The sequence below is a fragment of the Poecile atricapillus genome, chromosome 5, assembly GCF_030490865.1.
Source record: "Poecile atricapillus isolate bPoeAtr1 chromosome 5, bPoeAtr1.hap1, whole genome shotgun sequence".
Classification (NCBI taxonomy): domain Eukaryota; kingdom Metazoa; phylum Chordata; class Aves; order Passeriformes; family Paridae; genus Poecile; species Poecile atricapillus.
In genome coordinates this window covers 24,317,087-24,328,941 of record NC_081253.1, presented here as the reverse complement: position 1 = coordinate 24,328,941, position 11,855 = coordinate 24,317,087, and positions in this window count along the sequence as shown.

The following is an 11,855-nucleotide window of genomic DNA, read 5'->3' as shown; positions in this document are numbered from 1 at the left end:
TTGTTTTGTTTGTTTTTTGTTTTGTCTTTTCTTTCCCTGCCTAGAGATTTTGCAAGCTTTCAAATGCCACTCGATTTTTGTTTTTCATACTGGAGCTAATGTAAGCTTTGGAAATTTCTGGAGGATTTTCCCCCAAATGCTTTTTGACATTTTGGTGTTTCTGCTTACCCAATGTTTTCTAAATGTGAAACTTGTGATTAGTCTCTGGTAGGATATGGGTATATGTTAGGATTCCTAGATGTTATGCAACAGTTTTGTTTTATATCTCCAGAATAATCTGGCCAAAAGAAGAAAGCACTTCTGGCCCTGGGCAGAACATCGCTGTCCCATACTTGCTTTTTGCCTTGTGCTCCTCTTGCACTGAATATGGTTTGGCCAAACACATGATTCAGAAAAGTTTACTTTAGTGAAGACATTATTCTGATTAATACTATTGTGGTAGAAGAACATCAGGTTAAGAGTCCCTGCGGGCCAGACTGCACATCTGTTTGGAGCTAGAAACATTAAAGTCTTAGCCTTAAAGTCTAAGCCACATAAATTGCTCTATTGCTGCAATAAAGTATCTTAGTATGACAGAGGATAAAGTTCTCTAAAGCACAGAACTGGTATTTCAAATATGCCCCATGGAATCCAGTATTGTGCACAAATTAATGGGGATTCATTGTCCTATGTTTATAAACCATTCCAATGATCCAGGAAGTTTCATAGTAGTTCAGAAGTATCTTGAATCCTGGGTTGTCTGTTGATCTTGGCACTACATTTGCTATTTTTTTCCAGTTCAGCTGTAGATTGTAAATCAGCTATACTCTGATAGTTTGCCAGTTTCTCTGCAGATATATATGTACCTCAGGGGAGTAATTTGCAAATTTAATTTGGAAAAAATTAACCTGGATAAAGCTCTGAGCAACCTAACCTCATAGCTGACCTGGATTAGAGCAGCAAATGGGACTAGAGACTTCCTGAAGCCACACCTCTTTTTTTTTTTTTTTTCTCCTTCTTTGTCTTTATTTTTGATCTATTTTACCCCAGAATGGGACTGCAGGAATTCAGGTTTAGGGAATTCTTTCTTTCCTTTTCGATTGTTCCACAGTCAAGAATAGTGCAGAATACCAGAAACTGGAGTGGTCGTGTACTTGGACCTGAGAACTGATTTCTGCTGACTTGGACAATGGAAATATTTGTTTTACTGAATAGTGCAGTTTGGTCCTTCATTGTGGCTTTTGACATTAATAATCTTATCTTAGAATCACAGAGTTATATGCTGGCCTTTTCTACACTATCCTGTTTGTAGTTTGAGTCTGTGTATTTTTTTTAGATAAAATCAATACCTGTATTTTATACTCATAAAGTAATCATTAGGATCCATAGTGGCAACTCCTCACTGATTTCCCATCTTCATCACTTCTAGGTGTAAATATTTTGGTCAGAGGCTGTACATATGGTTACAGATGCTTCCTTTATGTGTCCAAAGACCAGCATGTCAGAACTGACCTTCACTAGTTCACAGTGAAAAAGAATCAAAATTGCCCCTTCGAAACTGCATGGGCAGCATCTGGCAGCACAGACAGATATAGTTTACCTGACTTGGATTGATCCTTAATAAGGATAGGAGGTTTTGCAAGCACTTCTTTTGGAAAGTTTGTGGTCACACACTGGCACAGGTTACTCAGAGATGTTTAGAAATAATACCTATGGACATCCAAATTCTGACTGGACATAATCTTGCTCAAACTGCTGTAGGTTACCTTGCTTGAGCTGGATGATATTGATGAGTCCCGTCCATCCTTGGTCATTCTGTGATTCTGAGAAAATTTCCTTCCAACAAGAGAACCATAGTTCCTCTATTGGATTGTGTTTATACTATCAATAATCCTGTCATGAATGATCTCAATGTTTTTTCACATCATCCCTAAGGTATTTAATCATGACATAAAATCCTGTTATTGATGAACATTGAGGATTCCTGCTGTTTCCAAGGGGAGTAGTGACAGAATACTGCCCTGGAGAGATCAATCACTATCATACTCAAGTCTCCTAGCCCCTAATTTCTTAAATGACTGATGCTTTGCACTTATAAACTGTACTACCTGGTGGTATTTTTAAAGGGCCATTTTGATTTTATAAACCATCCCTGAGCAGTCAGGGACTACTTTGAAACTAATTGCGTTGTGCAACTGGGAAGTCATGTTGTATGTATAATGAAATATGAAGTGTTTAGATAAAATAAATTAGTAAAAAATAACTGAAAAAACAAGGCAGCTATTAAAATTTATTCCACTTATATGGAGAAAGAGCAGCATTTTTACATAGAAATGTCTTAATTTTTGATTTGCTTTCACTGAAAGTAAATTTCACTGAATTAATTCAGTGTTGAGACAGTTCACAGCTGAAATTTGACATCAATAACAGTGGGTATTAACTTTCTATAGTGTAGTAATTCTGTAGTTGATCCTCTACCACTGTATAAAATATTTATAGGAAATAACTACCAGGTAGAAATAACATTTCATGTTATGAAAAAACGAGGTGTAAAAACATGTTACAAAATGTATAAAAACAGTCTGAAGTGGTCCATAGGATGAGGAGGCAGAATCATCAATGTGACATCACATTCTTTGCAAAAGGAAGGACTCTCCCCTTCCTCTTCCCCATCAACATCATCTCACCAGTGAAGATTTGGGACACTGAGGACTCGCTATAGTGTTCCTGTAGACTGAAGTGACTGAACATCAGAGAGAAATGGGTTGGTAGTAGAAAGCTTGTATATCTCAGTTTTGACTCTGAAAAATTTGAACTATAATGTTGGTAATTCATTTTAACTGGACAAATAATTCTTTGATTAGACAGTTAAGACTTTAATTAAATGAATGCAAATTGTAGCTTTGTACTTAAGTATTATTCCCTCCCTCCCTGTTTTTCTTGGAAGATGTTGAGTACAATGTGAGTCAGCAGCAGGTAGATACACACACTGCTCCTTCCCCATCCAGTTCCACAGTGGTGTCAGTATGCTCACATGCTGCATTTTGGGGCAGAATGGAGTATGTCCATGAGATACACAGCACAGAATGGAGTGGACTGTAATAGTTGATACCGTATTTTTCCCCCTTTTTTCCTTTGGTGATCTGTGTATGAACAAAACCTTCAGAGACAAAAGATTCTGCTTATGACTATGCATCTGCTATCTCAAAGGGCTCAAGAGGGAACATTTGGCTTATTGTGATGATACTATTTTTCTCTGGTAATTTCTCTAACATGCTAACTGGTGTCCTACATCAACTCGTGAATGGCAACTAACAGAACTTTTTTTTCATGAAAAGAAATTTTTAATGGGCTACACCATAAATAGCTGGAACTTGCAGTCCTGTGTGAAAAATACAGGATATGAGTCATTAACAACAGCAGGAGACCTTAGATCCTGGGCAGCTTTATGTATCTTCTGCAGCCATATCAAGAGCTGCATTTAATCTGAGCAGCACATGTTCATTCCAGATAGCTTTAGGAGGCAACCTGGCTCCCACTGGCAGCTTTTGTAGTATCTGCTCTCTAGTAAAACATACTTCAGGCTCAAAGAAGCTCCAGTTTATTTTAGAGTCTCTGTTTCTAGTACCTTAAAGTAAAATTGAGGAAAATTGAGTAATTACTTGATTGTCTTTGGGACAAGAGAGGAAGAGGCTAACTCAGGAAGCCAGACCTCTGTTCTTTCCAGAGTTTCTGATGTCCCCTGTTCAGCCAGAGAGGTCACTTTTCTGGGGATTTCAATGAATCTTTAAAGATTTTAACTAGGTTAACACTTTAAGTAGCCAAAGAGAAATTATTATTCTGACAGTTTCTGTAAATCTCTATTTCTAATATTTTTAAGCATTCAGTTCAAAAAACAGTGTTACCTATTTGTTCTTATATTTAATTTCCACTAGTTACATATGGATTTGAAATTCTTGAATACAGTTTTGAATTGATTTACACTTCCATTTTTCACAGATAAAAAAGCCAAAGTACAAACTTTACAATTTATTTTAAGGTAGGGCCCAGTAGGAGAGGGAAAAAGCAATACCTTCCAGGTGTTTCGACTTCCAGGACTGTGCTTTAATAAAACACCATCTTCTGGATAATTTATCAGTAGTCTGATGAACAAACTCCAATTCAGGAGAACTTCTCACTTGAATCCAGTGTTGAATAAATAATTTTCTAGTAATAGTAATTCTTCACATCTGGCAGATGAATTCTCAAATCTTTTAAGGCAAAAAATTAAATGTTTGGATTGCTCAGAATATATGCAATGCTATTAGTGTCACAGACCAGCAAAAACTCAAATCTGAGTTTTTTTTTAGTTACATGAAAACTCCTTCTGTAGCTGAATTTACTTTATGCTGATGCTTTTATCAGGAATTACTGTATTCCAGCTAATATTGTGAACTTTATGATATGTTAGGTCATACTGGAATAATTGTCAAACTGATTTCTGTGCCTGTGACAAGTAATAATGTGAGGATTTTGACTGGAATTACAGGAATTTGTAACATACTTGTAGTAGGGTGTCTGTATTGTGACTGGAAGGACCCATCTATAAAGTGACCACAGCTGAGGTTTAAATTCAGGTCTAGAGTGGCACCTAGCAAACCCTGATTTCCAAATGCTTTTCATTGCCAAAGAAGCTATGTCTTTAACTCCCAATGCAAGTCTGTGTCAAGTGATTACTGTTCCATCAAAGCTACAAATAACTCACATCCAAGGAGGCTGCTGCAGTCACTCAGATGGAAATCTGGAATGTTTGGACCATAAGAGTGAAGAAAAAATCCTTACAGCTCTGTCTGACTTATGATATTAGTAAGTAAATAAATAAAACTGGGCTGATGGGCCCTTGACTAACCTTGAACTGTCAGATGCTGAAAAACACTGGGTGACTATGAGCTTTTTATTTTTAGATGTCAGTTTGAAGCTGATTTATATTAGCTTTCCAGTGAGAGCAAACTGCTTAGGGCTTCAGGGACTGGATTGGGTACTATGGACTTTCCAGACTTGTACACAAACAGTGCAGAGAGGCTGTCAGTGTGGAGAATAGGAGGTCAAATTAAGGGATTTGAAATTCCCTGTAAATCCACACTCTGAAGTTGCTATTTCTGCTTTCTGAGGTTTCTGGTTCTGAAACATGAAGTGCATAATCCCAAAATTTGGCAAGCAACAGAGAAGATGAGTAGCTGTTGCCTTCTCTCTGGCTTGATTTTCCAGTTTTATTGGAACAGTTACAGATTTCTGTAAGATTACAGATGTCTGTCTTTGCTCACCAGTCTTTAATGAGCTTTTTAGTTTTGGTAGCACATCGCCTATTTATATTTAATGGCTAAGAAGTTACCTGCAACATAACAGACACGAAAAAAAGTCTTTTTCATTTCCTGAATTTTTACTATCTACTTGTTACAGGTGTGTAAAAGTTAAGATGTGGACCTTGTTTGGATAAGGCCAGACAACATTCCTTAGCTTGCTTGGTAGCTAAATGGAGATGGAAGTTGTATCCCAAACACCTCTCGTTTGTGATACACTTTAGCAGAAGGTGAAGGTTTGTATATTGCTTCTGCTTCCATCACTCTGTATGCTCCCTGTTTTGTGGTAGGAAGTGAAGCAGACTGGGAATTAGTGGCTCATGGTGTTCACTAAGTGGCAGTCCCAAATTTCATATACGCTTGCTTCCCATCTGGTAAGTGGATGAGTCACTTATGACTCAACTTTCTCCACTCATCTTAAGAATAATTCCTAATGACTCACATAGAATGTTTGCAGGGGCTCTTGCTGCTGGAGAGCACTTTACCTCCTCTGCTCTTGTCTTCTCATCTCGCCAATACTGTGGACAGTGGTTTAACTTCCAGAGCAAAATCCTCACACTTGGAACTCAGGACTGGTGCAGTTATTGCTTTAGCGAGGCAGTTCTGATTTAAGTATAACTTTTAGCTTTGTCTTAGTACTGTCACTCAGTAAGGTGGAGATCATTCTTGAGGGTAGTATGAGTTAGTGTAGGTAAAGCCCAGGTCCAGAGCCCCTGGAGGTGCTTGTGGTGCACAGAATGCTCCTGCAGAACAGGCTGCTACAGGGGCAGGACCTGCCTTCCTGGTCCCTGGGTCCACCAATGCCTGTGGATGAGCAGGCTCTAATCTAGAGCCTCAGCAGTGTGGGTGAAGGCTTGCCTTCAGCTGGAGGACAAGCAGTAGGAAAAACCAGGGTCAGAAGTTTGTTATTCCTTCTCTTGTGCACAATGAATAGAGAGAGCTGACTTGGCCTTTGTGCTAGATCTGTTTTAATTCTAGGCAGATCTTTGTCTGTTGGCTCTGTGTTTGAAGTACAAGTGGAATAGGAATCCTTGTCACCAATGACTGTACTCTAACTCAAGTAGCAGCAACAATCAGCCTGTGTGCAGAGAGCTTCAGTAACTCTTAAGAGTTGCTAGTGACGTCTATAGGTGATCAGAAGATGCTAAAGGGGTGGCAGAGAATTTTTCTTGGACTTAACCTTCTTACGTATATTTGTACATCCTTGACATATCGCAGCTAAAAATGTAAGTAAATGTACACTTCCCATCGAGAAAAATGCAGATATTACATCCATGAGATGCAAATAGCAACTCATGTCTTAGTTTTCCCAGCCACATGGCCTGTCCTATAGATGTGCCCCTTATGTAAGAGTGACCCTGTTCTACACTTCAGTACTGTGTGACAATTCACTGGAAAGGGAGCTTGAGAATCATTAATTGAAAGAAATGTCAAGTCTCTTCCATATTTGAATTTTTAATTTCCAAATGATTCTGTTAATAATCAAAATTTTTACACTTAGAAATGAATTTCATACTATAACTCCTTTTACTTATCTTTCTATTTAATTAGAATTAAATAGCTGTTTCTCTTCAGCTCATCCTTTTGTCCCTAAAGCAATTTCTTATATGTCCTCACTAGTTACTAAAATCACATCTCAATGGCATCCATTCCTGATGGATCTGTGATTGTTTCAAGGTTCATGAGAAACAGCACTTGCTTCACAATCTACACCTGAAACTAAGTACCTCATAAAAATGTAATTTTATGTTTGACTTTATTCTCCGTTAGCAGATATTTTCTATTCGGAGTTTAAAGATAATGTACATATTTCCTCCAAACTTAAATGAATACTTGGCTTCAGTTTTTAGGAAGAATATAGACACAAAAAAAAGGGTGGCTAGCAGAAATAATTTAATTACATGAAATGAAGATTTCTACATCTGGAGGGAAAACCAAAACATTTTAATTGGATCACCCAAAAGGGATAGAGTTATTTCCTGTCCAGATATCTGATAGCCATGGAAGGTGAATGTTTTTTGGTAATTTGATGAGTTGATGTTTAATATAACTGAACCTGAAGAAGGGGAGTGAAGCAGACTGCAGATGCCTTTGTTATCAAAACAGGAATACAAAATCCTCTTAAACACACTTTTGAAGGACAGAATAATTAAGCAATATCATCTGGGGACAAACAGCTATGGGAAACAGAGACAAAAATAGACCAAGGCAAAGTAAAACTCTAAGGGTGTAGTAAGATTATTAGATAATACTTTCAAACATCAGCCTACAGCCTGGGCTTGGCTGGGCTTGGGCTTTGCTCTTACTAACAGCCATAGCACAAAAGTAGGAATGTACTGATTTCAGTATATTCATGCTACAAAGCCAGAAGATACAAAAATAGTGAGGGTGATCATAAACATATTGCATAAAAGTCATTTCATGACCTCGTGAAACAGATTCATAGCAGTTGGAAATTTAATATTGGGAAGGGTAAGGTTGTGCTTTTATGGGTCAGCATTTCTATTAGAAACTGAAGGTCCATCAGTTGGGAGTGGTGAAGATCAAGACTGTTAGATGACTACGAGGCACAAGAAGATGCAAAATCCTGAAAAAAACCAAATGTGTGGCCAGGAGCCTATGGGCTGAGGTCACTGCAGCAAAGGTGGGGACCCAAAAATGGGTGCTGTGCTGTCGAATAAGGAACTCATTGATCTTTAATCTTCAGCACACTAAAGCCTTCCCTGTCAGAGAAAAAGAGTCTGCAAATGATGAGCTTTCAATTTCGCATGCTAAGTTTTGTATGTGGATTACAGGCTTCCATGACTGTCACTCAGTACCTTCAGTGAGTGCAAAGATGGTTTTTTAGCATCCCTTGTTGCAGATTTTATAGCTTGAGGACTAAAATATTCTCTAAAATGTGTTTTTCAACTAAGTACTTCTTTTTCTACCACTAAACAGAACTACATTTCTTTACTGACTTTAATGGATTTGGGAAGGGACCCAAGAATATCCATATTGGTGTCTAGCATTCTGCAGATGCCTTTGGAAAATCTGGTCTGCAGAACTGATCAAGAATAGCTACTTCCCTTGTGAAGCAATCAGAGAAAAAGATCTCTGAACTATGTCATAGTGATTTTACTTAAATTAGGAGAAAAGGTAAGAGAAAACAGTTAATACCACATACTTCATCTTGTTCTATATTCTTCACTTTATAATAGCACAAGCTGCCAAATAAAAATACATATGCAAAATAAATGTTTGGAGAGTATCCAGCAACAGGCTATGCCAATGGATCTTCCTGGATTAATTTTTGAACTCTAAACAAAATTTAATAGATGTTTAGACTCAGTGTTGGTTTAGTTTGAAAATATTTATTATATAGATGCCTTTTGTTTTGCTGAAATAAATGATGCAATAAAAAAACAGGACCAAACCTCATAATTTTTACATTTCAGCAGATTATTTTGTCATAAATGAAACACATATAGATTCATGTGACTCGCATTGTAACTAGTATAATTAATGAAATGTGAAATAAAAAGCAGTTACTGAAATGTTAACATAATGGGAACCTTTGCAGTCCGTTAGTCTCACTTGATGTAAAAAAAATCTCTCTTGCAATTGATTCAATAACTATTTTCCAATTATGTTGACCCTCAGCTTTATTGGTGGATTAAGGAGTTTTCCACATGGTTCCTCATGGTTTGTTGAAGTCTGACTTCAGAAATCAATTGATATTTACACTTTAGATTATTTTCTAGCTCAAAAGAAGTTTTTGAGACATTTTTAAAAGGTGGGGCTTTGTTTTGTTTTGCTGAAATGAAAAGGCAGCTGAAATTGTTCTCCTCCTGTATTGTCTCAATGCCAGGAGATATTTCTCCAATGGATAGTCATTGTGAAATGAAGAGGTAATGTCGGGCTGAGCTTGATGATAGTTTGATGAATGCTATCCAGGATCTATAACCTAAAATTTTTTTTACCTTAGATAACACTTATTATTGCATTCATTGCTTTTTCTGTGTTGGCTGCTGTGTTTCAAATGTTACAACAGAAAATCTCCAATAAATTGTCACTTTCCTCAAAAATATCTGTTTATCAGGCAAAATACTCCTGTTAGAGGGTTCCTTCACATAGGGATGCCTGAGCTTTACATGGATATTTTGGGTAAAGTTAAAACAAGTAATGTTGCAGGAGTACAGTAAGTAATTAAGAGCATTGGAGAGCTGCAATCCTTAAGGTGCTTAGGGCAGTAGGCCTCTAATATGTGAGAGTTCCATCAAGTCTAGGAGATAATTCTGAAAACTGTTGTAACTGATTTTATTTTTACCTTACTTGAAGAGTTAAGTAGGTACATCTGCAGTTGTCTTTACAGATTTTTCTCTGCTCACCCCTGCAGAGAGGGCAGTGCTAGGGTCCTTCAGGGTGTAAACCACTCAGTATTTTTAGCTGCCTTTGGCCCAAATAAACCCCTCACATTTAATACAGTGTCAAAGCTAGTTTCTTTGTTACACTTTGACCTAATGTGTCTTAAAGCACTTTAAAATAATTTGTGTGCCTGTAAACATGACCCTTCTCTCAATTTTGTCTCCTTCAGCCTTTTGCAATTGCATATTTAATTATTTTTCTTAGTCATCTTTGTGGCATTACCTGTTCTCCATTTCCTTTGACAATTAGCAATACACTGGATGCTGTTAGTAAGGATTTCCTTCTGCATGTAGAGGAGCACTTCTCCAAGGTATTAGAACTGCTTCTGTCCTCCTTCTGGACCTATAAGCATACACTCAGCTCACTATACGGAACACATCTGGAACAGAATATTTGGATAAATAATCTGTTGTTCACTGTTTAATCCTTGCTTTAAAAGTTGTGTTTGAATGTATTGCTCCATTGCACCAAAAAGAAAGGCTGAAGTTTTTTCCTCCACTTAGCAATCCCATGGCAGCAGCAGCAGCATGAGCTTGTCCACATTCCTCTGCACAGGTACTTCACTCCTTTGCAGGAGCCATCCTCTGTGTGAGAGAAAACTCTTCTGTGTAGACTTCTTAACTTTTGTGATGGCCAAAATGAAGGGCAGCTCTGATGATTTTTCCTTCCTCAAACTATGTGAAGAATTTTCTTCATCAGGAAAGTTACTAAGATTTGTTTTGCATAGACCACTGCAGGCCAAATTAAAATTATTGCAGGGATAGGAACTGAGTGTTCTAAAATAAAAATGCTGTTAAAAATTTTAGTTTTACAAAAGCAAAAAAAATTCCTTCATTACATTTTCCCAACATTTAGTTATGTAAGTATTATTAAGAATTACATGCCTTGCATTTTAAATACTACTGAACCAATTCACTATTTTATACTGGATTTTGCAAAAGAGAAAAGTGAGCCACCTTTCTGCTTTATGTTTTTCTCCCCACTCTGTATTGTAATTTGTTAATTTTCTACCATAGACAGCTTGTTTCCACATCACTTTGATGAAATCTCTATTTTTGGTGTACCTGATTAGATGACTCTGGACAACATGAACTGCTCTAAACTTGAGCAAAATCAGCAGCTGATGGCACTGTGTTGCCTAACAACTTCAGAAGTTTCTGCACTTGTGCTGAGTTGCCATAGCAATATCTGCCCACTGGTGGTGGACTTGCTTCAGAAGTTGCGATAAAAACAACTGTCAGACTAAGATAATGACAGATACATTAACCACAGCAACACCAAGAAACTGGAAATTATTTCTGTCACAAACATAAATGTAACTTCATTGTGCTTCAGATCATCCCTAGGTATGTGTCTGTTTTGGAAGGCCCAACATTCTGCTGCTTTATTTAAATGTAACTACATTTAAATTTATTTAATGTAACTTCATAAGTACATGAGATGGGCTGGAATATTTCAGTTTTCAACACAACATGAGGATCAAGTTCTTGTCTTGTGACCACTCCTCAGGGAGAATAAATTTTAATACTGTGTTTCTGCAACACCCTTCCTTTTGCCTCTTTTTGTTACAAAACCATGCTTTGCTTTATTTCTTCCACTTGCTGCAAATATTCTTGATATCAACTCTTTTTCCTTCTTAAGCAGTTCAGATATTTGGAGATGATAAAGGAAAGAGAGAATGTTTGTGGATATGATTTAAAATTATATATATATATATATATATATATTTATTTTAAAATGTCTGAGTTCTGAATACTTTGGAGTCCTTTTACTTCTTCAGTCTTTCAGATACTTCACATGCTGAAGTTGTGAGGTTGAGATTTTTCAGACCAGGAAAGCTAATGTAGCAACTTTAACCCAGCAGTAATTATTAGCCCATCTGTTTTGCTTCACTGGCCTATTGAGACAGACAGAAAAAACCCCAGATCACTTGTTTCTGCAAAAGATGCTGGAGCCTTTATGTTGGATGCATGTTTCCAGATTTGTTTGGTTTAACTCGATAGACTGAGAACTCTATGTCCCCTCTGGTTTATCTGTTTAGTTTTCCTGGATTAAAATTCAATTTAGTCAAATACTTGGATGAAATGATTCTTTAATTTGGTCTCCCTGATGGATTTTTCCTCCCTGAAG